Here is a 24,218-nt window from a genome sequence, read left to right as displayed (position 1 = left end):
TACACGGTTTCTATGGTGTTCATTGCTTCAGAGTACTCGGTGCAGTCTTTGAGGGCCTGGAAGCCTCGGGGACCCAGCTTCGAGCGGAGTAAGACGAGTCTTTTCCTGTCAGAGTCTAGGATGTTGTCGGCGTGTGCCTCGATGATCACTTTGTCCGTGTGCTCCCAGATTTCGAAGCGCGCCTGTGCTTCCGGATGATGTGGGTCGACTTCAAGGCTCCCAGTGCTCAGGAGCTTCTCCATTACAGCTTCAAATATTGTGTGGAGTAAATTGTGATGCGGTATCGAGCAGAAAAGCAGACACAAAACATAAAGTCTGTTCAACAGGCTTTATTCCACACAGACTTCCGCAGATATGGCTGTGAGAGTAGCTGTGCTGGCTCTGAAACTGACCTCGAGGGGCCGGATGTAGTTTATAATCCCGGAGGGTGATTGGCAGCCGACCTGGTGGGGCTTGGTCCATTCAGATCAGCTGATTGACAGCTAGCCAGGTGTTGCCTTGTCCTCCAGTGCTCTTTCTGCAGGTCCACAGGTTGCCCCCTGCAGTAGGCCAGACACCATTTCTGAAAGTAGCTTTCTTTTTGAAAAAGGATCCTGACCCAAACACTCACAGACTATTTCCCTGTGTGGATGCTGCCTGACCCACTGAGTCTCTCCAGCTTCTCATTGTGTTTGCTCAAGATTCCAGCACTTGCAGTTGTTCAGGTTTTTGGTGAATTTTCATCTTGACTGCAAAAAAGGAAACTTTTTTCCCCCACCATTGGGAGAAAAATAATAGTAAGGCCCAAAGTGCACTATTCATTCCATTGCTAAGGTTAAAAAGAGCAAGAGAATGGGTGATAAACCTGAGCATGGGGCTTCTTGAAGTCAAACTGCATTTGAGAAAGAAAAAGTCTTGCATTTTTGGAGAAATGTATTTCACATAATTTAATATCACTGTACTGTTGTATCATTGCTTGAAATTAGTAGTCACCGTTTACTTTTTGATCAATAAGTAAAACGTAATTATTCTTTTGACAAAATCTCAAGTTTGAATGTATCCCGATGAATGTAACTGTGGGTAAAATAATCCAGGAATTTACAGAGTTGGACCATATCTCCATTGTGATCTGCTCGTCGTTAATCTCAGAAAGTGCATGTTTAATTTGATAATTCTAATGAGTTTGTTACTGATTGGTTAATTTACAAATAAATTGGGCATTCTTGTCATTCAAGAAAGTTTGTGGTCTGTTTTAAATTTGATTTCTGCAAGTTTCTGAACAGATAGTTAAGATTCTTCAGTTCTTTCTTCCAGAAACAATTTAATATCCAGAACTTATGGAGAAGTATCTGGTTATAAAATTAATTGGGACAACAAAATCAGTGAACTGGTGCGGACTCGAAAGGCCAACATGGCCTGTTTCCGCTCCGTAAATGGTTATGTGGTTATATGGTTAACTCATAAGACCCTTAGTATAATGAATTCTGGCTATTTCCCGCCATGAGATCATTGAATCAATTAACAAATTGTTGGAGAGGCCATTGGCAAAGTTAAATCAGAGGGAACCTTTTAATATTGCAGTTTAACATGAGACCAAGCAACAATTTTTATAGTTTCTCAGCTCATTGCCGATTTCACAATGCATGAACTAAAAGGTAATTTAGCAGTGTCATCCATTACAATGTGCATTTGGCAGCTGTTGAAACTTGATACGGCTGGCTGCTCATCATTGGATTCTAGGGGCGGGGCGGGGGGGTGTGGGGGAAGAACTGGGAAGATTGAGAAACTGGATTGTCCACTGCTCTCACATTCAATTAATCTTGATGTCAAAACAGGCACTATTATATCTGAAAGTGTCATTCAATGAGTAAAGAGCTTTCAGGAATGTAACACAAAAAACAAATATTTTGACCAATAAAAGTATGGACATGGAAAATATGGGAAGAGACCATTTGCAGTTAAAACTTCGCTTTTTCAGAATGTGTTCTTTATTGACTTGACTTCTCAGTGGCATCAACATATTTCTTTCCGAAAAATAAAGATTATTCAAACCATTTTTCTCAATAACCTCTGGAAAATGCTCAGGGGATACAGATATACATATTTTTCTTTAAAAAAAAAGTCCAGAATTTTTCCATCTTTAATTCATTTCTGCAATTTTTTTGATAATCCTGTTTTGTGCCTTCCTTTTGCTGCCCCCCACTCTGATCATCTTCCTGCCTTCTATCTCCCTTTTCCACCCCACATTGTGCCCTGTCCTCTCTCTCTGTTCCCTTTCTCCTCTCCCACTTTGTCCTCTCTGGCCCCCTGCTCTGTTCATCTTCCTCTCCTATGCTGTGTCACCCTCTTGGCCTTCCATCTATAGATCCTCCTTGCACTCCCACTCTGTGCCCCCTCTTCTCCCATTCTTGCTCCTAGTTCTGTGCCAATCTCTTGTATTCCCATCTTGTGGTCCCCTCTGTTCCCAATATTTTTAACATGCTCCCTTCGGTCCTCCCATTTTATTTTCTTCACATTGCCTTCCTCAACCACTGCCCTCCAATCTCACTTTGACTGCTGTAGTCATGTTTGTCTTATCATCAAATGTGTAGATTGTTTCTCTCTGCCCTTCCATTCATTTCTTTCTCAGCTCTAAACTGCCACATTCATTCTGTGAATGCCCCGTTGATGGTGTCACACTTTCCCCACTCTTGATCTTCCCTAGAATAATATGACCGAGCTCTTCCCTCATTATATCTTAATAGTCTATAAAATCAATGTTTTGTGGCCTTTGGGATAAATTGAGAACAGGAAAGCAGAATGTTAATAATTCAAGGTTTGAATTTGTACCAAAATAATGTTGAAGTAAATAATACTAAACCAAAATTTAAATGTAAATCGGATAGTGTTTCCTGAAAATAAGCACCTTAAAGTCATTGATCTTTGCTCATATCTACTCATCTGGACTCTACTGATGTTCTGGAATGCTTTCCATGTAAAGTTATTGTGAAGAACCATGTAAACAATTTTAATCCATGTTTAGATGCTTCTTAGTACCCAGCATTTCACCCATGATTTGCAGTCACATGTCCTGGCATTGTTTCCTCTGGCTTTGTTACAGTTTTTGTCCAATCACACTTCCACAGAGCCCAGTTGTTAAGTTGTTCTCACGGGAGTTTTTGGCAAATAAATTTCTGAGATTAGTATGGAGCATTTTGTTTTAACTGCTTGAAAAATGTATAGTTTGGTCTGTGCTGCCTGTTCTTTTTCCCAGTCTAGTGGCCCATCAAATGTTGCATATCTCTTGAAATCGATGCTTAGTCCGTTTCATGTTCTTAACTTTAAATATGAGCTTTGATTATTGAAGGTGCCCATTTGGATTACCCACTGAAATAAATTGATGGTGTTTTATTATGCTTTCGTTTTGATAAGACTTGGGAAGATTATCAATGTGTAACTTAAGTGAAATTTAATGATTTTAAAAGTGGTTTGGAATTCAAGAATTATTGCACAGAGACTACAAAATACGTATAACGTGTTAAGGTTCTGCATCATTTTTGATGATACTTGACAGTTCGAGAATGCTCACGTGATTGACTACATTTTTTCTGTGGTCTCGTTGAAATTTTCACACAGTGGTAAATACTTTTCAAGGGAGAGATCTTAAAATGTGTGCTTGCCAGGTTCTGTTATTAAACTATTTCACAGATTCACAGAATGTTTATGGCAGGGAAGGAGGCTCTTTAACCCATCAAGTTCAAAATGGCCCGATGCACAAGCAATCCCAGCATAATCTGTGCTGCAGCCCTCTCCTGAGACCACTGATCCCTCTGCCAATGGAAGCATTTTCATTCTATTGATTATTCTTTTCTATTCAATTATTTTGTATATATTCCTCTCTTAAATCTCTCTCAACCTCTAACATTTATGGAATGATTTTGAGAAATCTGTTCTGTAGCCTCAAGACTTTTGGATTTTTACAAAAATGTAGCATGCAGAACTGGACTCAGTAGTTTAGCTGTGGCCATGCCTGTGTTTTATAAAGATATATTGTGACTGTATTTATAAAATAAAGCCTCGGATTCCATATGCTTTATTAACCTCTTTTACATCCCTGCAAGCACTCTGTGTACGCTTGCCTGCAGATCTCTGTTATTTTAACCCTTTTACAATTGTGCTCTCTAGTTTTATATTATTCCTTTGCATTGTTTCTATCAGAAAATATCAACTCACATTTCTCAGTATTGTATTTCATCTATCAACTCCCATGGGAGGGGTATGGAGGGCTAAGGTCTAGTTGCAGGTCAATGGGACCAGACAGAGTAACAGTTTGGCACTGACGAAGTGGGCTGAAAGGCCTGTTTCTGTGCTGTAGTATTCTATGGTTCCAGCTCTACTCCTGTTCAGCAACGTCTCATTATCTGCCTCACAGTTCATTTAGCTTCCAAGTTTTGTGTCATCGGTACATTTGTGAATTGTGGCTTTTATTGCCAAGCCAAAATCTTTAATACCAATTTCTGGGAAATCCCATTGGACATCACTCCAGTCAGAAAAATAGCCTTTCATTGCTGCTGTCAATTTCTATTACTTAGTTAATTCTTTGTTCATGCTACCACAACCCCTTCTATTCCACAACCTTCAGAGTTCAGAACAAGGCAATTATATGTCATATTATCTAATGCCTTCCGGAATTGCACGTATACCACAATGACCACGTTTCCCTCATCAGCCCTTTCCACACCTCATCAAAAACCTTTACCAAGCACCATTTTATCTTTAGTTTATGCTGGCTTTCTCTCATCAATCCACACACATTCAAGTGACCACGAATTTTCTGGCTGATTATTGTTTCTTGAATTTTCCACGTCAGTGCAGGTATATTGGTGGTTATGTGATCAACCAGATTCATCCCTGCACCCTTTATTGAAATAAGGATGTAACATTTCAATCCTAATGTAATCCCTCCCACCTACATCAGTGAACATTTATGTTCACTTGGCTATGTTTCCCTCAGCGGTTTGGCATGCACACTATCTGGCTGGGTGATTATCCACTTGAAATGCTGTTCATCATTCAAGATCCTCTTCCTGATCAATCTTCAATCCATCCAGAGTCTGTTACAACTACCTTTGCTCAGATTCCAGCAGCTTTAGGAAATTGCCCTTTCAACACGTGCCCTGTCCACTGCCTTGATGAGTAAATTTTCTTTCTGGCCTTTGGTCAGTCCCCACCTCTCCTTTTCCTGTTTGCTAGGTTACTAGCATCCTTTTATGTTTGTTCACAGTCTTTTACAAATTTCATTTTTAATTGCTCCTCTGAACTTTCTGCAATTACACTTAACATATGGTCTCTTGTCAAATATGTTCCTTCTCAGATACTTGTTTTTTGTTATCACGGAGCTCTCACTTCAATTTCCTTTCCCTACTCCCTCAGGAGAACGTACCTAAACATCTACACTTTAAAGGAATCCCATTGTTCAATAACATTTTTGCCTGCCAAGTCTTTACTCCAGTTTAGTCAGGCCAGATCTGTTCACATCCCATTGAAATTGGCTTCTCTTATATTGACAGGATGGTTTATATCCCATAACTATTCTAAACCTGACAATAGTATGATTACCACTTCCCATCGGCCTCCCTGTCGACGCCTACTTGGCAGAGATAATTTCCCAGAACGTCATTCCTTGCTGAGATTCCAGCTGTAGCACTGCCCTCAATGACGATGATGTAAAGTACTCTGGCACCTTGCTTTTGTATTCAGATGTGCTCCCAGGAACAGGAACACAAATGGAACCAGTACAAGAAAGGATCATAATATTGTCGTATGCATTTCTGGTGACAGAATAGTAGTGAGTGCCTGGTGTGAACTTCTATCTACGCTGTTGTCGTGGAGACCTGATAACTGGAAATCTGGCAAGAATCCGGTGCGAACCTTTTCCCTTTCTGCTTCTGTGCAGGCGATCATTGCTAAATTGTCACATGCCTTGGAGTGGAAATCCTGTCTATGAGATCTGTTGTTTAGAATGCTGGGGGGGGGGGACACTGTGATTGCTCAGTGCTGGGGGAATGCTGTGGTTGCTCGGTGTTGGGGGAATGCTGTGGTTTGCTCAGTGTTGGGGAAGTGCTGTGGTTGCTTAGTGCTGGGGGAGCACTGTGGTTGCTTAGTGCTGGGGGAGCGCTGTGGTTTCTCAGTGCTGGGGCGGGGGGAGCGCTGTGGTTGCTCAGTGCTGGGGGAGTGCTGTGGTTGCTCAGTGCTGGGGGAACACTGTGGTTGCTCAGTGCTGGGGGGACACTGTGGTTGCTCGGTGCTGGGGGGAACACTGTGGTTGCTCGGTGCTGGGGGGACACTGTGGTTGCTCGGTGCTGGGGGGAACACTGTGGTTGCTCAGTGCTGGGGGAACACTGTGGTTGCTCACTGCTGGGGAAGTGCTGTGGTTGCTCAGTGCTGGGGGAACACTGAGGTTGCTCAGTGCTGGGGGGACACTGTGGTTGCTCGGTGCTGGGGGAGCGCTGTGGTTGCTCAGTGCTGGGGGAACACTGAGGTTGCTCAGTGCTGGGGGGAGTCTGTGGTTGCTCAGTGCTGGGGGGACACTGTGGTTGCTCGGTGCTGGGGGGACACTGTGGTTGCTCAGTACTCTGATGTGATTCAGGCAGCATTGAATGGCACAGTTTGTGCAAGCCATAACAGAGCTGGAAATGCTGACTTTAAAATCTCAAATCCTTTCTTTGCCTCACAAAACCTGCCTTTATCAATTTATTTTTTGTTTGTACCTATTTATTTTAATTTGGAGATACCGCATGGTAATAGGTCCTTCTGGACTACGAGCCCTCGCCGACCAAATTTGTCCATGTGACTAATTCACTTAACTCCAGATGTCTTTGGGACATGAGAAAAAATACACGAGGACATAAGGAAACATATTTATTCTGTCCCTTAATGAAAAATATTGTTGCTTAAACTCATACGGAAATGTCTGGCCATCTTTTTCTGTTTCAATAAATACAACTGCAATTTACTCATAAAAGCAAAAAGAATGTTTCACTGTTTGAATCGTTAATATCTGTCAGCAAGAAACATGAATGGCAGGGAAAATAATCTATAATTTATTCCTAGAAGAATTATTTCGACCACGAGTGTCTGGTATGTTATTTGTTGCTTGGAACTTCAAAGTTAATTACAATGATTTAAAGGTTAAGTGAATACCTTATAAAACTTAAGCTTTGTATTTTGAGAAAATAATGACTTTGGAAAATCAAAAGAGGGCTTGATGATAAAAGCATCAAATTCTGATGCTGTTCCATAATTACTTTATGTCCTTCATTCCTTAGCCCATTTAAGGTACCGTTAACATTTTTCAATCATGATATCTTGCACTGATATCTAAACCTTGTTCGAAGAGATTGTTGCACTCAAATTTAAACAATGTGTAAAAATTAAAGGGTTTGCACGGATTAGAATTCAAGTGAGGTGGTTTTATTTCGAGACCTCCAAAACAAATTTGAGAGATGGGAGGTCAATCGAAAAGTCATGGAAAGTGGAACTCAGGATCAATAAATTTGTATTTGATTTTATATTATTTAAAAAAATTATTTAAACCAAACCATATGGTCAATTTTATATTCACTTGGGGATGATGTCTCTTATATTGTTTGCTTGAATTAAATCGTTTGATTCTGGTCAAAACCCAAGAAAGACTTGATGTTAAATCAGACAATATTTTAGTGGTTTTCTGAATTCGTATTTTTTCTTCTTTTTTAAAAAAAGCAGAGAAATTGATTTCTCATGTGCTCTTGCTCTTCCACTTTGTACTATTATGTGATGCTGGAGTTGACGTGCTGAACTGCTCATGAAATAATACATCTCTTCCTTTTCTTGATCTCTTTGTCTTCATCTTGGGAGATAGCCTGTCCAGAGGCATCATTTATAAACCCACTGATTCCCAGTAACCTCAACTCAACCCTGCCTGCTGTAAGTATGCAATTCCTTTCTCTAATTTCTCTGCTCCCAGGATGAGCACTTCCATTCCAGGACATATGAGATATCCTCTTTCTTCAGTAAACTCCTGCCATCAATGTGGCCCTCACCACCATCTCCTCCAATGCTCGCACATTTGCCTTTGCCTCTTTCCCCCCACCTCGACAAAACGGAGGGGTTCCCTTTTCTTCATCTATCACCCCACACCACTCCGTATCCAACATATTATTTTCCGCAATTTATGGCACCTACAATCGAATCCCACCATCAGATAGATCTTACAAAAAAAAAGATAGATCTTACAGATTTTCTGCTTCCCATCTGTCCATGATTCCATTGTCCATTTGTTCCTTTCCACCAAACACCCCCTTGTTACCTACCACTGTGACTGCAAAAAGTACTTACTTGCTGCACCTACACCTTCTCCCTCACCAATATTTGGGACCCAAAACAGTCATTCCACGTAAGCAACACTTCACTTGTGAATCAGTTGGGGCCATGTGTTGCATCCGGTGCTCCCATTGTGGTCTTCTCTTTGCCGGGGAGACCGGATGCAGGCTGGGAGATAATTTTTGTTGAGTGCCTTCACTATGTTCACTATAACAACGTGATATCCCAGAGGACAACCATTTTACTTCCACACACTGACATGTCTGTCCATGGCATCATTACTGCCTGGTTGAGGCCACACAGAGTTTGGATGAACAACACCTTGTATTCTGTCTCGAACCAAAGGACGTCAATATTGTCCTCCAATTCCTAACATTTCCTTTAAAGAATGGGAGAGAAAAGGGATCAAAAGAATAGAAAATTGTTTTTCGGGAAATAAATTATTATATTTTGAACAAATGAAGGACAAATATGGTATAACTCACAGTACAATGTTTGCATACCACCTACTTGAAGGACAAATTGGGAAGCGGACTGAGGTTACCAGATGGAAGCAATTTTGAATATGTGATTATAAACACAATGATAATTAAAAGATTTATAACAAACATGTACATAAAACTGCAAGAGAAAGAGAACAAGGTAACAAGCTGTAAACCCAAACAAAAATGGGAACAAAATCTAAACATAAAGATAAAGAATGAAACATGAGAAAAGCTATGCTCCAGAACTATGAGAAATACAATAAACACGAGGTTACGCATGATACAATATAATTGGTTACACAGGCTATACACTACGCCCCAAAAGTTAAATAAATGGGACCCAACAGTATCAGACAGATGTTTTTGTTGTAAGAAGGAAACGGGAACAACAGTACATGCAATTTGGGCATGTGAGAAAGTGGAAAAGTTTTGGGAAGATCTAAACCAGGTATTAAATAAAATCACAAAAAGCAACATACCAAAAAATCCAGAGATCTTTCTTCTAAATAATATAAGAAGTAAAGAACTTGGACTTGATTTGGATGGAGCACAAAAAAGATTTATTATGATAGCCTTAGCTGTAGCAAAAAAATGTATTATGTCAACCTGGAAATTAGAAGATAGCTTGAGAATACAGCAATGGTACATAGAAATGAATAAATGTATTCCATTGGAAAAAATAATATATAATTTAAGAAATAACATCACAGTATTCGAACAAATTTTGGAACCGTACATGGAACACAACAGAGAGGTCCTACCGCGGATCTCCACCGCCGAAAATGACAGAATGAGAAGAAGACGAAATGAACTACCCAGTATGTAAAAGTAGAAGACACAAATTTCTTGTTTATTTTCATTGTGTGATGACATTGTTCAATGGGTTTAATGTATCATATAGGTTGAACGTTGAGTGGGTGGGGAGGGGGGTGGGAAGGAGAGAGGGAAGGGAAGGGAAAAAAGGGGAGAAAATGACACTGTGTATATTCAAGAGGGAAATGTTTGTGTGTATTTTGGTTAGTATGGTTCATAGTGTGAAAAATAAAAAAATTTTTAAAAAATATTGACCTCAATTCCGATAGCCTTTTCCTTCTACTCAGCCTTGCCCTCCTCTTTTTCTTCTCCTCCATCTTCCAATCTTCCTGTCACCCCATCTCCTTTCCTTCCTCCTACCAGAGTGCAACTTTCTCAGCCCTCTGCCCCTTCCCCCCTCACTACTGAGCTATTTTCCCCCTCCCACCTATAGTCACTTTTCATTTGCCAGAACCCATGTGCCTGATTCTTGCTATTTCTGATAAAATGTTTTTATTCAAAACACCAACTGCCTATTGCTTTCCGCAGATGCTGTCTGACCTGCTGAGTTCTCCTAGCACTATGTGTGTTGCTCCTGTTTTCCAGCATCTGGAGACTTCTTGTTTTCCTTGCTCATGAAAAGAACCCTTTTTGTTGTTCCGTGTATAATGTGACAAAAAAACTTGAAATGAACAGAAGTTTCTCATCCATCAAAATTTTAATGACTTTAAATCTGGTTAATCTTCTCTCCTCATTCTTGTTGGCCTCACTGCCCATGGCCACGACAATGGCATTCATTTCAAATGCTTGTTCAGTTCCCTGTTGAAAGCTTCATTTGACATTTCCTGAAAAATACTGCATTGTACGCATAATTTTTGACACATTCATCACATTTGCATCTTGTCCATCTATTCCCTAAATTTCCAGACCTCTGATAATAAACGCAGGTGTGTTTACTCACGCCTGTCATTACAAAATCTCCTCCAGAGAGTGCAGTGTGATTTTTCTGCAGTTCAGTCTCTTAGCTGAAATTGGTTACCCCAAGATTTATCCTACACACAACAGCCACTACATCTCCTTTATCTAGCCTGCTGTCACTTCTTCAAAGAATTCCATAGGTTTGTCAAACTGCTGCCACCTGCAGACAAAGTAGCTCGGTCTCCTTTCTCCCACTGAAGCTACTGGGTGAGCACACTGACAGACAGTTATAGACGACAGTGCTAGCACCTGTGAACGAAGCAACTCAGCCTTTAGTTTGCTGAAGCTGCTGGGTGAGCACGTATACCAGACTGACTGACCAACCAACTAACTGACCAGCCAGTTTAAAACTCAGCGCACTGGGCTCTTCAACTGTCCCAGTGTGTGCCTTCAGCTCTCCGAGTGGAGGAGAGAGGTTGACTACAATGGGCATGCTTTCTGTGAGCCCACTGGCTTCCAGTGCATGGCTCTCATGCTTCTGACAGCTGTCAGTTTTCCAGCGCTGTTTCAGTGCATCCCACACAGCTGTCAGTTTTCCCAGTGCTGTTTCAGCGCTTCCCATGCAGCTGTCAGCTCTCCCAGTGCTCCTTCAACACTTAACAGCAGTGGTCCTGATCCTGGTCCGAAAATAAAATTGTCCAGTGCCCATAACATCAACCACTGATGACTGGTTTAATATTTACTTTCTGCTGCCTCCCTTCTTTCTTGAATAGTGGTGATTTTCCAGTCCCCACTACTTCTTTCAGAACCTGAGGGTACAATCCATCTGGTACAGGAAACTTATCCATCCTAAGACCATTCAGCTTTTCTGAATTTCTTTTCCCTTGAAAGAGTAACTGCATTCACTTCCCTCCCTGATACCCTTTGACATCTGGGACATTACTAAAGTCTTCTAAAGTGAAGACTGGTGCAAAATACTCATTTAGTTCCACTGCGATCTTCTTGTCTCCCATTATTATTTCTCCAGAGACATTTTCTGGTGGTACTGCATCTAATCTCACCTCTCTTTTACTCTTTATAGACATGAAGAAGCTTTTTGTATTCTCTTTGATGTTATTTGCCCACCTACTTTCATACTTCATCTTTTCCCTTCTTATGAGTTTTTTTTAGTTATTGTCTGCAAATTTTTTAGAACTTCCAATCCTCTATCTTCCCACTAATTTTTGCTTCCTTGCATGCCCTCTCTTTTGTTTTTTTGTTGGCTTTGACTTCCCTTGTCAGCTACAGTTGTAAAATTATTCCATTTGAATATTTCCTCTATTTTAGAATGTATTTATCCTGTACCTTCCACATTTCTTGCAGAAACACCATCCATTTCTGCCCAGTCGTCTTCCCTACTCATTTCTCCGTCCTAGCTACTTTGGCCTGTTCCTCTCTTATGCCACTGTAATTTCCTTTACTCCACTGAAATACAGTCACTTCTGACTTAGTTTCTCCTTGTTAAGTCTAAATTGAACTCATTTATATCGTGATCACTGCCTGCTAATGGTTCCTTTACTCTCAACTCTCTAATCCCCTTTGGTACAGCTGACCCCCTGGTGGCCTCAACAAGCTGTTCTGAGAAGCCATCTCACAGTTATTCTACAAATTCTCTCTCTTGAGATCCAGTCCCAACCAGATTTTCCCAATCTATTTGCATGTTAAAATTCCTCATGTCTACCATTACATTGCCCTTCTGACCTGTTTTTTCTATTTGCTGTTGTAATTTATTGTCCACATCCCAGCTACTGATTGGAAGTTTGCTTATAACTGTCAATAATGTCTTTTTACCCTTTCCATTTCTTAACTCAACCCAGTGATTCTATATCTCTGATCCTGTGTCTCTTTTTTCTCATGATTTAATGCTATTTCTTACTCACAGAGCCATGCCACCCCTTTGCTTACCTGCCTATTCTTTCGATATACTGTGTATTCTTGGACATTCAGCACTCAAAGACATACATTCTTTAGCCACTACTCTTTGATGGCCACAACATCATACTTGCCATTCCTCTTTCCCTTTATCCTCATGAAAGTTCTAGTTTTGATTCCCTTGCCTTCACTGTTGGAAAATATCTATAGACTTCTGTTTACTGTCTGTCGTGTTGCTGACAACACCATAGTTCCAAACAAAAACCTCTCCCTGAATGTCAGTAAAACGAAGGACCTGGTTATTGAACAAGAAGTGGGGTGGAGCACATGCCCCATTTGCATTGATGGCGCTAAAGTGAAGATGGTGGAGAACTTTCTTTTTTTTAAGAGAAAATAGCCTCTGTCCTTGTCCTACAGCCAAGAAAGCTCATGAACGCTTCTACTTCCTCAGAATGATGGGGAAATTCTGCATTTCCCTGGTGTCCCTTACCTATTTTTAACCAATGCATCATTGAAATTATCCTGTCCACATGCATCACAGTTTGGTTTGGGAATTGCTGTGCCCAAGGCTGCAAGAAACTGCAGAGAGTTATGAGCACGGCTCAAGCCATCTCACAGAGTAGCTTCTCCTCCATTGACCGTATCTTCACCTCTTGCTGCCTCGGGGAAGCAGCTGGCATGTGAAGGGCCACATTTCACCTTTGGTAAAGAAGAGGTTTGCATATACTGGGAACTAGCACAGTGCACAAAGGTGCTGGAGCAACTCAGCCGATCACGTAGCATCCATGAAAAGTAATAAGCAGTCAATGTTTTGAGCCAGACTCCTCTTTCAGGTATGCCAAAGATAAGGCAGATGCCAGAATAAAATGGGGGAGGGGAGGAGAAGTAGTGCAGGGTTGCAGATGATTGGTTGATGCAGAGGGGAGAAGGGGAAAGAACTAAGGGGGGCAAAGGGCTGAGGAATAAGCTCTCTTATGGGGGAAAAAAGGAAAGGACTGGAACTGGAGGTGATGAGTAGGGAAAGGAAAGGAGTTGGAGGATGACGGAAAGCGAGAGAATGAGGGGAGGAGATTGCTTGCTGGAGGAAGTAAGGTGCAATTACCCACCCCACCCCCGATCTTTAGCCTGCCTGAAGGACTCATGGCAGAAAGGATGATTTCCCATTGCTTTCCATGGATGCTGAGTGATCTGCTGAGTTCTTCCAGCACATTTATGCTTTGTGCACATCCTACACTGGTCCATGTTGAGGAACTTTGGGGGGCACCCGATGCGCTCTAGTATTTGCCAAAGCCCTTTCCTGCTCACGGTGTCGAAGGCTTTGGTGAGGTCAACAAAGGTGATGTAGAGTCCTTTGTTTTGTTCTCTGCACTTTTCTTGGAGCTGTCTGAGGGCAAAGACCATGTCAATAGTTCCTCTGTTTGCGCGAAAGCCGCACTGTGATTCTGGGAGAATATTCTCGGCGACACTAGGTATTATTCTATTTAGGAGAATCCTAGCGAAGATTTTGCCTGCAATGGAGAGCAGCGTGATTCCCCTGTGGTTTGAGCAGTCTGATTTCTCGCCTTTGTTTTTGTACAGGGTAATGATGGTGGCATCACGAAGGTCCTGAGGCAGTTTTCCTTGGTCCCAACAAAGCTTGAAAAACTCATGCAGTTTGACATGCAGAGTTTTGCCGCCAGCCTTCCAGACCTCTGGGGGGATTCAATCCATACCTGCTGCTTTGCCACTTTTCAGTTGTTCGGTCGGGTCAGATACAGCAATGAGCTCTCTGAACCCTTCTCCATTAACAATGGCGTGAAGCAAGGCTGCGTTCTCGCACCAACCCTCTTTTCAATCTTCTTCAGCATGATGCTGAACCAAGCCATGAAAGACCTCAACAATGAAGACGCTGTTTACATCCGGTACCGCACGGATGGCAGTCTCTTCAATCTGAGGCGCCTGCAAGCTCACACCAAGACACAAGAGAAACTTGTCTGCGAACTACTCTTTGCAGACGATGCCGTTTTAGTTGCCCATTCAGAGCCAGCTCTTCAGTGCTTGACGTCCTGTTTTGTGGAAACTGCCAAAATGTTTGGCCTGGAAGTCAGCCTGAAGAAAACTGAGGTCCTCCATCAGCCAGCTCTCCACCATGACTACCAGCCCCCCCACATCTCCATCGGGCACACAAAACCCAAAACGGTCAACCAGTTTACCTATCTCGGCTGCACCATTTCATCAGATGCAAGGATCGACAACGAGATAGACACAGACTCGCCAAGGCAAATAACGCCTTTGGAAGACTACACAAAAGAGTCTGGAAAAACAACCAACTGAAAAACCTCACAAAGATAAGCGTATACAGAGCCATTGTCATACCCACACTCCTTTTCAGCTCCAAATCATGGGTTCTCTACCGGCATCACCTACAGTTCCTAGAACGCTTCCACCAGCGTTGTCTCTGCTCCATCCTCAACATTCATTGGAGCGCCTTCATCCCTAACGTCGAAGTACTCGAGGTGGCAGAGGTCGACAGGATCGAGTCCACGCTGCTGAAGATCCAGCTGCGCTGGGTGGGTCACGTCTCCAGAATGGAGGACTATCGCCTTCCCAAGATCGTGTTATATGGCGAGCTCTCCACTGGCCACCGTGACAGAGGTGCACCAAAGAAGAGGTACAAGGACTGCCTAAAGAAATCTCTTGGTGCCTGCCACATTGACCACCGCCAGTGGGCTGATATCGCCTCAAATCGTGCATCTTGGCGCCTCACAGTTCGGCGGGCAGCAACCTCCTTTGAAGAAGACCGCAGAGCCCACCTCACTGACAAAAGACAAAGGAGGAAAAACCCAACACCCAACCCCAACCAACCAATTTTCCCCTGCAACCGCTGCAACCGTGTCTGCCTGTCCCGCATCGGACTTGTCAGCCACAAACGAGCCTGCAGCTGACGTGGACATTTATAAATCTTTGTCCGCGAAGCCAAGCCAAAGAAAGAAGAAACACTGGTCACATTGTCTCCTCCACTCTCCCTTAAGGAACAAAATTCATGAGTTTAAAAACATGTGCCTTTGGATTCTAGAACAGTTTCTTTCCTAATGTTGTCAGACTTTTGAATGGAACTACAATTAGTCAAAGATGATACTTTGCAATGTAAAACCATACTTTTCTATTTAACACTATACCCTGCACTTTTGTTTTGAGTGACAAAATCACCTGAACTGATGTTTGCTTGCAGCACTTTTTACTCCTGCTGCATGATGTGGAGGTTAATTTGCCTAGACAGCAGGCGAATCACAGTTTTTCAAATGTATTTTGGTATGTGTAACGATAAGCAATTTCTTCAATCCATTTAAAATATTTTAAATGAGATCTGTGTATCTAATCTTCATTGTTGCTCCTGAGCATTCTTATGCCCAGTGGTGAACTGCACAGCTTCATGGTATTGCCACTCATGGTTTGTGATTTGAGAGTGGAGCAGAATCACGATTCTTTGATGTCTTGCACCTCTTGCCTCTTGTTGGTCCATCCATTTCTGATCCTGAATGCTCTTTGGCTTGAAATCTTTTGTAAATCCTGGAAAATCAATCTCTGTTGCTGTCCTCAAGCTCAGACTTTTAATTTATCTTATCTTTTCATCTTTAACATAGAGCTTTAAGTTGGAGAGCAGTTCTTAATTCCCCCCTTATGTACTGCTAACATTATCAAGTTTTGCTGTTATAACACTGTACAGCGCCAGCGATTGGGACTTGGGTTTGAATCCCATGTTGTCTGTAGAAGTTTGTGCGTTCTACCCATTTGTGTCTCTGGGTTTCCTCCGGGGCTCCGGTGTCCTCTCACCGTTCAAAATGTTCCAGGGGTTGTAGTTTATTTGGGTGTAATTGGATGGCATGGGCCATTAAATAGGTACTTTTCTTTGTGGTCAATTCTACACTTATTGAGAAATTTGGTGAAGAATGATCACGAGAAACTTGGTGGTGAGAAAAGAAAAGTGATTAATTGAGAATAATTATTATTTATTTCAGCCAATTTCTGTCCATTATGGATTTCACATTAAACTCATTCAAGAGTTGGGTGGATGGTGTATGATTCTGTAGTCCACAGTCGAGGATTTCCAGTTGAAATCATGTTGCGTTTTCATCTTGTGTTCACTGATTGACGAAACTGTGTCAGAGATATTCAAGTTATTGAAATCTTCCTCAGTTTCCAACTGGGTTTTGATTTACTTTGTGAAGTGGGTTTAATGGGTATAATTCTCCCAAAATGCACTTACTTGCCTTGATGTAATTTCTGACAAATAATGAGCTGAATGGCAGTTGCTTCAGTGTTCACAAGAGAGGGGTACATTGCTTAATGTGAAGTTGGGGTAGAACAGGCTTATATGCTGGATCATGTCGAGGTCAAGAAAGAGAAGTTGCTGGATTTTCTAAAAAATATTTGGATGGATATGTCTCTGGGACCAGAAAATATATACTCCAGGTTGCTACAGGAAGTAAGAGAAGAGATTTCTGGGGCATTGGCAATGATCTTTGTGACTTCCCTGGCCACAGGAGAGATACTGCAGGATCAGAGAATGGCAAATGTAGTCCCCTTGTTCAAAAAGAAAAGAGGAATAATCCTGGGAATAATAGACCAGTGGTGGGCAAACCATTGTAAAGGATTTTACATGACAGAATTCACAAGAATTTGGAGAAAGATCATCCTCTCATGTCTGGTCAACGTGGTTTTGTGAGGAGTAAGTCATACCTCATGAGCCTAATTGAGATTTTTGAGGAAGTGACTAAAGAAATTGATGAAGGTAAGGTGGTTTTAATAAGGCTTTTGACAAGGTCCCCTATTTTGGGCTCATTCAGAAAGTCATGAGTCATGAGATCCAAGGAGCCTTGGCTGCTTAAATTCAGAATTGGCTTGCCTACAGAAAACAGAGGTCGAGTAGATGAAGTGAAGGTTAGTGACAAGTGGCATTCCTCATGGATCTATTCTGGGACCTCTGCTCTTTGTGATTGTTTTTATTGACTTGGACAAAGAAGTGGAGGGCGGGATCAGTAAGTTTGCAGATGACTCTAAGGTTGGAGCTGATGCGGATAGTGTACAAAGTTTTCATGGCTTATGACATGATACAGATGGGGCATGGAGTTTGGTGGAGAAGTGTACAATCAGGATATGTGTGAAGTGATGCATTTTGGAAGGTTGCACTTAAAAGCCGAGTATTCGGTTAACAGCAGGATTCTTAAAAATATGGAGGAACAGGGAGATCTTGGGGTTCATCCATAGATCCCTCAAAATTGTTGCACAAGTTGATCAAGTGATTAATATGGTATGCTAGCCTTCATTAGTTGATGGATTAAGTTCAAGAGATGTGAGGTAATGCTGTAGCTCTGTAAAACTCTGGTTCAATCGCGGTTGCAGTATTGCTTTCAGTTCTTGTCAACTCATTACTGGAAGAATGTCACAACTTTACAGAGGTGCAGAGGAGATTTACCAGGATGTTGCCTGGATTGAAGCATGTCTTATGAATCAAGGTTGACAGACCAGGGACTTTTCTCTTTGGAGCGACGAAGAATGAGAGGTAACTTAATCAAGGTATATAAAATTATGAAGGGCAAAGACAGGGTGGACAACCAGCTTCTTTTACCCAGGGCGTCAATAGCAAATACCAGAGGATATCTATTTAAAATCAATGGAGGGAAGTTTTGAAGAGACATCAGAGTTAAGTTTTTTTGCACAGAGAGTGGTGGGTGCTTGGAATGCATTACCTGAGGTGGTGACACTCAATTTCACCAAAACCAAGAAGCCTTTTGTAGACTTAAGGAAATGAAAACTAGAGGTGTACGATCCATTAGTGATTGGATGATCAGAGGTGGAGAGGTTGAGTAAATTTAAATTGCTGGGAGTCACTATCTTAGAGGACCTTTCCTGGGCCCAATCATACTAATGTCATCATGAAGAAAGCATGTTAACGTCTTTACTTCCTCAGAAGTTTGTGGAGGTTCAGTATGTCATCAGAAACTTAAGGTATTTAGATACCTCAATTAAATGTCCCTCTGTCTTTCTTTTTCAGAAAATGACTTGAGTCTTGATGGTCTGATTTCAGACTAAAACACTTCAGCCTGTCAACATCCTTTACCTTCTCAAGTGCAATCAACTGTTTCCATGTAGTGTGGAATAATCAGAAAGGGCACAGTTTTCTGATTCTTTGCTTTTACTTTTTTATGTCTTGGCTGATGAAGCCAAGTTATCCACATGCCTTTCTGATCACTTTCTATATCTTTCTGCTATCTTGTTAGATTTCTGAACACCCTTCAATGCTTCAGATCCTCAATATTTCTTTGTATCCTAATGTTTATCTTGTCCTACCTTGTCTTGTTTGCCCATTGCAAATTATCACCTCATTTTTATTTTGGTTGAATTCCACTTGGCTGTTATGTGCTTACCAAACAAAACCGTTTGTGGACCAATGACTCTTGACTTTATTTCCACTCTCAGACCATCTGAAGGATACCTTTACATCTGTCACAAACCCATTGAAAACCAGTGAGAGGGAAGGGATGCAGGTGCGCTCAGGCCCCTTCCTTGGTTACTGACATGATTTATATATATTTTTAGAACATGGAACATAACCTTTTCGCTCACAGTGTTGTGCTGACCTAATAACCTACGCTTAAAAAGTTCCCAGAATTTCCCTGCATCAACCTCCATTTTTCTCGGTTTCATGGACCTATCTAATAATATCTTAAAGATCCTATTGTACCTGCCTCCATCACTGTAGCCAGCAGCACATTCAATGCATCCACCACTCTCTGTGAAGAATTTGCCTCTTGTATCCCCCGTGTACTTACACCTAAGCACCTTGAAATTATGTGCCCTCATGTAAGCCTTTTCAGCCCTGGGAAAAGGCCCCTGGCCTTCCACTCAATCAATGCCTCTCATCATCTTGCTCACCATTATCAGGTCACCCATTGTTCTCCATTGCTCCAGGGAGAAAACACCAAGTTCAGTCAACTTTTCCTCATAAGGCAAGCTCTCCAATTCAGGTACCATCTGTTTAAATCGCCACATCTTTCCTGTAATGAGGTGACCAGAATTGAACATAGTATTCCAAGTGCGATCTAACTAAAGTCTTGTATAGCTGCAACACTGGCTCACGGCTCTTGGATTCAATCCCAAGGTTAATGACGGCCAACACACCATACGCCTTCTTAACACTTATCTACCTATACAGCAGCTTTGCAGTCCTGTGGACATGGACCCCAAAATCTCTCAGTTCATCCACACTGCTTAGAGTCCTCCCATTGACATTGAATTCTGCCTTTAAATGTGACCTACAAAATGAACCACTACACTTTTATAATCAAATTGATACCCTTTTTTCCACATGTTTCTTGTTTATTTGGAACGTAAAGGTTCAATCAGCCAGATGCAGCATGGTTTTAGAAAGGGAAGATCTTGTTTGACAAACTTGTTAGGATTCTTTGAGGATATAATGGGTGCGTTGGATAGAGGGGAACAGATTGATGTTGTATATTTGGATTTCCATAAAGCGTTTGATACGGTGCCGCACAAGAGACTTATCAGTAAGTTACAGGTAAGTGGAGTCCAGGGAAGTATATTGGCTTGGATTGAAAATTGGTTATCTGACAGGAGGCAGAGAGTCGGGATAAATGGGAGTTTTTCAGGTTGGCAGAGAGTGGTAAGTGGGGTGCCGCAGGGGTCGGTGTTGGGCCCACAACTGTTCATCATTTACATTGATGACTTGGAGGAGGGGACAAAATGTGGTGTAGCCAAGTTTGCGGATGACACCAAATTGAGTGGAAGAGCAAATTGTAATGAGGATGTGGAGAGTCTGCAGAGGGATATAGTTAAGCTGGATGAGTGGGCAAAGGTCTGGCAGATGGAGTACAATATTAGTAAGTGTGAGGTTATCCACTTTGGCAAGAAAAATAAAAAGCTGAATATTATTGAAAGGATGAAAAACTACAGCATGCTGTTGTGCAGAGGGACTTGGGAGTGCTTGTGCATGAATCGCAAAAAGTTAGGTTGCAGGTGCAGCAGGTTATTAAGAAGGCAAATGGAATGTTGGCCTTCATCGCTAGAGGAATTGAATTCAGGAGTAGGGAGGTAATGTTGCAACTGTATAAGGTACTGGTGAGACCGCACCTGGAGTACTGTGTCCAGTTCTGGTCTCCATACTTGAGGAAGGATATACTGGCTTTGGAGACGGTCCAGAGGAGGTTTACTAGATTGATCCCTGGGATGAAGGGGTTGACTTATGATGAAAGATTAAATCGTCTAGGATTGTATTCGCTCGAGTTTAGAAGAATGAGAGGAGATTTTATAGAAACATATAGGATTATGAAGGGTATGGATAGGATAGATGCAGGAAGGTTTTTTGAGCTGGCCGGGGAAACTAAAACGAGAGGACACAGTCTCAAGATTCGGGGGAGTAGATTTAGGACAGAGATGAGGAAAAATAGTTTTTCCCAGAGAGTAGTGAATGTTTGGAATTCTCTAACCAGGGAAGTGGTTGAGGCTGCTTCATTAAACATATTTAAAATTCGGTTAGATAAATTTTTACATGATAGAGGAATTAGGGGATATGGGGAGAAGGCAGGTAGGTGGAGTTAGGTCATAAATTAGATCAGCCATGATCATATTGAATGGCGGAGCAGGCTCGATGGGCCATTTTTGCCTACTCCTGTTCCTACTTCCTATGTTCTATGTTCCTAATCAATAACGCTTATCTTTGCTGGAACCATATGTGGACCACAGGTTGAGAAATACTGTTCAAAAGCATAATTCCTGAGCGTCGAATAGTTGCTAATTTTGTTGTCTTTTGTGAATTTCGTTGTGGCCCCTGCTTTTGTCCAAATAGTCATGAATGCCACATTACTCTGCCAGCCAATGAAATTCCCTTTGACTAATTTTTAATCCAAATTGCCACCTTATCTTGGAGCTCATGACTTTTTATTTCTTGATCAATCTGCAATCAGTCAAAACTCCACATGTACTTATTTTCATCATCAGCACTCGTCATTACTTCAAATTCATTTGCCTATTAGACAAGATCCAGTTGTTCTGTGCCCGTAAATGCTGATTTATGCCGTCCTTGACTGACTTTTTTCAGCAATTTGAGCATGATCTAAGACTGACAGGCTTATGGTGACTCAGTCTATCGCTTTCTCCTCTTTTTAAATATGACTCTTTGTCAGTCAATTTTCTGTGCTTCAGACTGTGTTTGTAACTGAGAGCACTGAAAACAATGGAGTCTCAGAGCAGTTTCCTCCCATGCTCTTAAATTTTATTCAGGCCTGGAAACTTACCATTTTGAAACATGTTCAGATCCCTTGACATATTATTTCCAGTTCTTCATATTCCCTTTCAGTGGCAAGCCAAATTTCACTTCGCACTTCACGAAGACATGCAAAATATTCAATGAGGAATTCACATTGCCAGCTGCCTCCATCTCGCTTGCCATTTCAATCCATAACAGACCAACTTCTACCATCATCTTTCCCTTTGAGCTTTTGTTGAGCATGTTAAGGGCTTACATTTACTTTATTTTGTCATGCATCATCTTTGCCTTCCTCATTTTCTCTCCTGCACAGACTCTTTGTGGAGTTGAGCTCTCAATATTCGTCCTCAGTCTGGTTTTCAGCTTCATCCATTTTGATGTGCTATTCAACATCAGTCGCTGTCCGACTGGGTTCTCCCCCCTTTTCCTTTGATGTGCACAAATGTGTCCATAACCCTCATTATTTCTTTTTGAATGCCTGGTGTACTTTCAAGATTTAGTCAGGATGTTAAACTCCTGCATTTCTTCCTTACTTCGCAGTTTCCTTACATAATTGGCGAGAAGCAGTCTTTGCTTGTTGTGTCCTGAGAGGGGTGTATTTTGTGAATTCTCCACCCTGGAGGGCTGTGGAGCCTCTGTGATTGATTGAAAGATCTACAGATGTGTAGGAGAAAGTGTGCTGACCGTCTGCTTCACAGTCTGGTATGGAAACACCAATACCCCTGAGCATAATGCTCTCCAAAAGGTAGTAGACACATCCCAGGGCATAACAGGCAAAACTCTCCCCATTATTGAGCACACCTACAGGGAATGCTGCTGTCTGAGAGCAGCAGCAATCATCAAAGACCCTCACCATCCAGCACACGCTCTGTTGCCATCAGGAAAAAGGTATAGGTACCACAAAACCCGCACCACCAGGTTCAAGAACAGCTGCTACTCCTCCACCATCAGACTCCTCAATGACAAACTCAATCAGATACTTATTTAAGGACTCTTACTTGTGAACTTTATTGATTTTTCTTTTTGTTCTCTCTGAATTGCACAGTCATTTTGTTTACAGTTCTTTCTTTACATGTTTTATGCTGTGTACAGTTTAGTTTAATTAATGATAATTCTGCCACGCCCTGAGTAAAAGGAAACTGTTGTATGTAATGTCGTGTATGTACTCTGACAATAAATCTGAAATCTGAATGTGAGAGGTGCCACAGGATGTGGGAGTTGGCAGTTCAATGATGTTAAGATTGAAGGTCATCCATGGTCTCTTTGAATAGAAGAGCAGGCTTGTAGGGCAAGCAGCCTCCAACTTTAATATCTCCTATTTTTAAATACATCACATTTTTATTTTCTGAGTAGAAATCATTCACAGCTGTGCCATATTATGGGAGAAGAAAACAGATGCAGTTTATTTAAAGTTCATTGGTTGGTGTCCCGTGCTGCAAGATAACCAGTATATTATTAAAATCTCCACATCTAAACTCTGAATGGGGAAAATGCACAGTAAAACTAATTAGAAAATGTATTTGTCAATTTAGTAGACAGATTGATATTTTAAAAGTTCCTTTTTTATTTTAACACTACAAATACACCCAATTAAACCACCAAGCCAATACATTTTGGAGGGTGGGAAGAAACCAGAGCACTTGGAGAAAACTCACGTGGGTCACAGAGAAAATGTCCAGCATTATTGAACTGCATTGTTCTCATATTCTTTGACACCTCTCACATCCAGAAATCTCTAAATCAATCACAAAATCTCCACAACTCTCCAGGACATATAATTCGAAAGATACACCCCTCTCAGGTCACAGCAAAGACCACCTAGGGAGGAAGTGCAGGAATTTAACACAGACTAAATCTTGAAAGCAAATCAGACATTCAAAGAAATGATGAGTGTTATGAATACATATAACATTTAAAGGAAAAGGGGGAACTCTCAATTAGACAATAACAATTGAGCACATTTAGTGTGCTCATTATGTACAATGCTGAGTATTATTTGTGCAAGGTAATGGTGTGTGAATGTAACTGAGCATGGGATACTCTCTTCATGACAATTGAGACCTAATCTGGCGTGTGAGTGTATTATTTTAGTAGCTCTATCGTAGTAGCTGCTAAAACCTCGTAATCAAAATCCAAAATAAAAATTATAAATTCAGTATTTTGAAGATCAGGGTGGGATTTAAAGCACATGGTAAGTCAGCCCACAAAGCCGACTTGACATTTATTTAGAAACACACTGTAGGCGCTGGAACCTTGAGCAGATAAAGAGGGACAGAGCAGGTTAGGCCCTCCAATGGAGACCTTTGGCTTTGAGCCCTTCTTCAAGACTGAAGTGGGAAGGAGGGACTCGCAAACATTTGACAGGTGATAGGAGAGGAGGGCTGGGGAGTTGCCAAAGAAGTGATGGGATATTGGACAAATGAAAGTGGGAGAGATGCAGGAACAAGAAGAGGAAAAGACTATTTAGGAGGAGAGAAGGCTAGGGTAAAAAGTGAGAATAGTAGCAATGCTTATGCTGTTGGGGT

The 24,218-nt window shown here is 41.6% G+C and overlaps 1 protein-coding gene across 7 annotated transcripts in view; it reads left to right on the top strand.

The window, feature by feature from the left end:
• rasal2 (RAS protein activator like 2) overlaps positions 1-24,218 on the top strand; it is a 512,219-nt gene that overhangs the window by 118,790 nt on the left and 369,211 nt on the right. The window contains exons 1-2 of one of the 7 annotated variants that reach the window (XM_069937686.1): positions 5,697-5,881; positions 7,862-7,926. The exons of 5 other annotated variants lie outside the window; for them this stretch is intronic. The gene's annotated coding sequence lies outside the window, so the exon portion shown is untranslated. Of the gene's footprint in view, positions 1-5,696; positions 5,882-7,861; positions 7,927-24,218 lie in introns of those variants that run through there. One more of the 7 variants, XM_069937685.1, reaches the window with a different exon arrangement.

The sequence above is a fragment of the Narcine bancroftii genome, chromosome 5 (genome assembly GCF_036971445.1).
Source record: "Narcine bancroftii isolate sNarBan1 chromosome 5, sNarBan1.hap1, whole genome shotgun sequence".
NCBI lineage: Eukaryota > Metazoa > Chordata > Chondrichthyes > Torpediniformes > Narcinidae > Narcine > Narcine bancroftii.
Note: the sequence above shows the minus strand (reverse complement) of the source record. Positions and strands in the feature narration are given on the sequence as shown.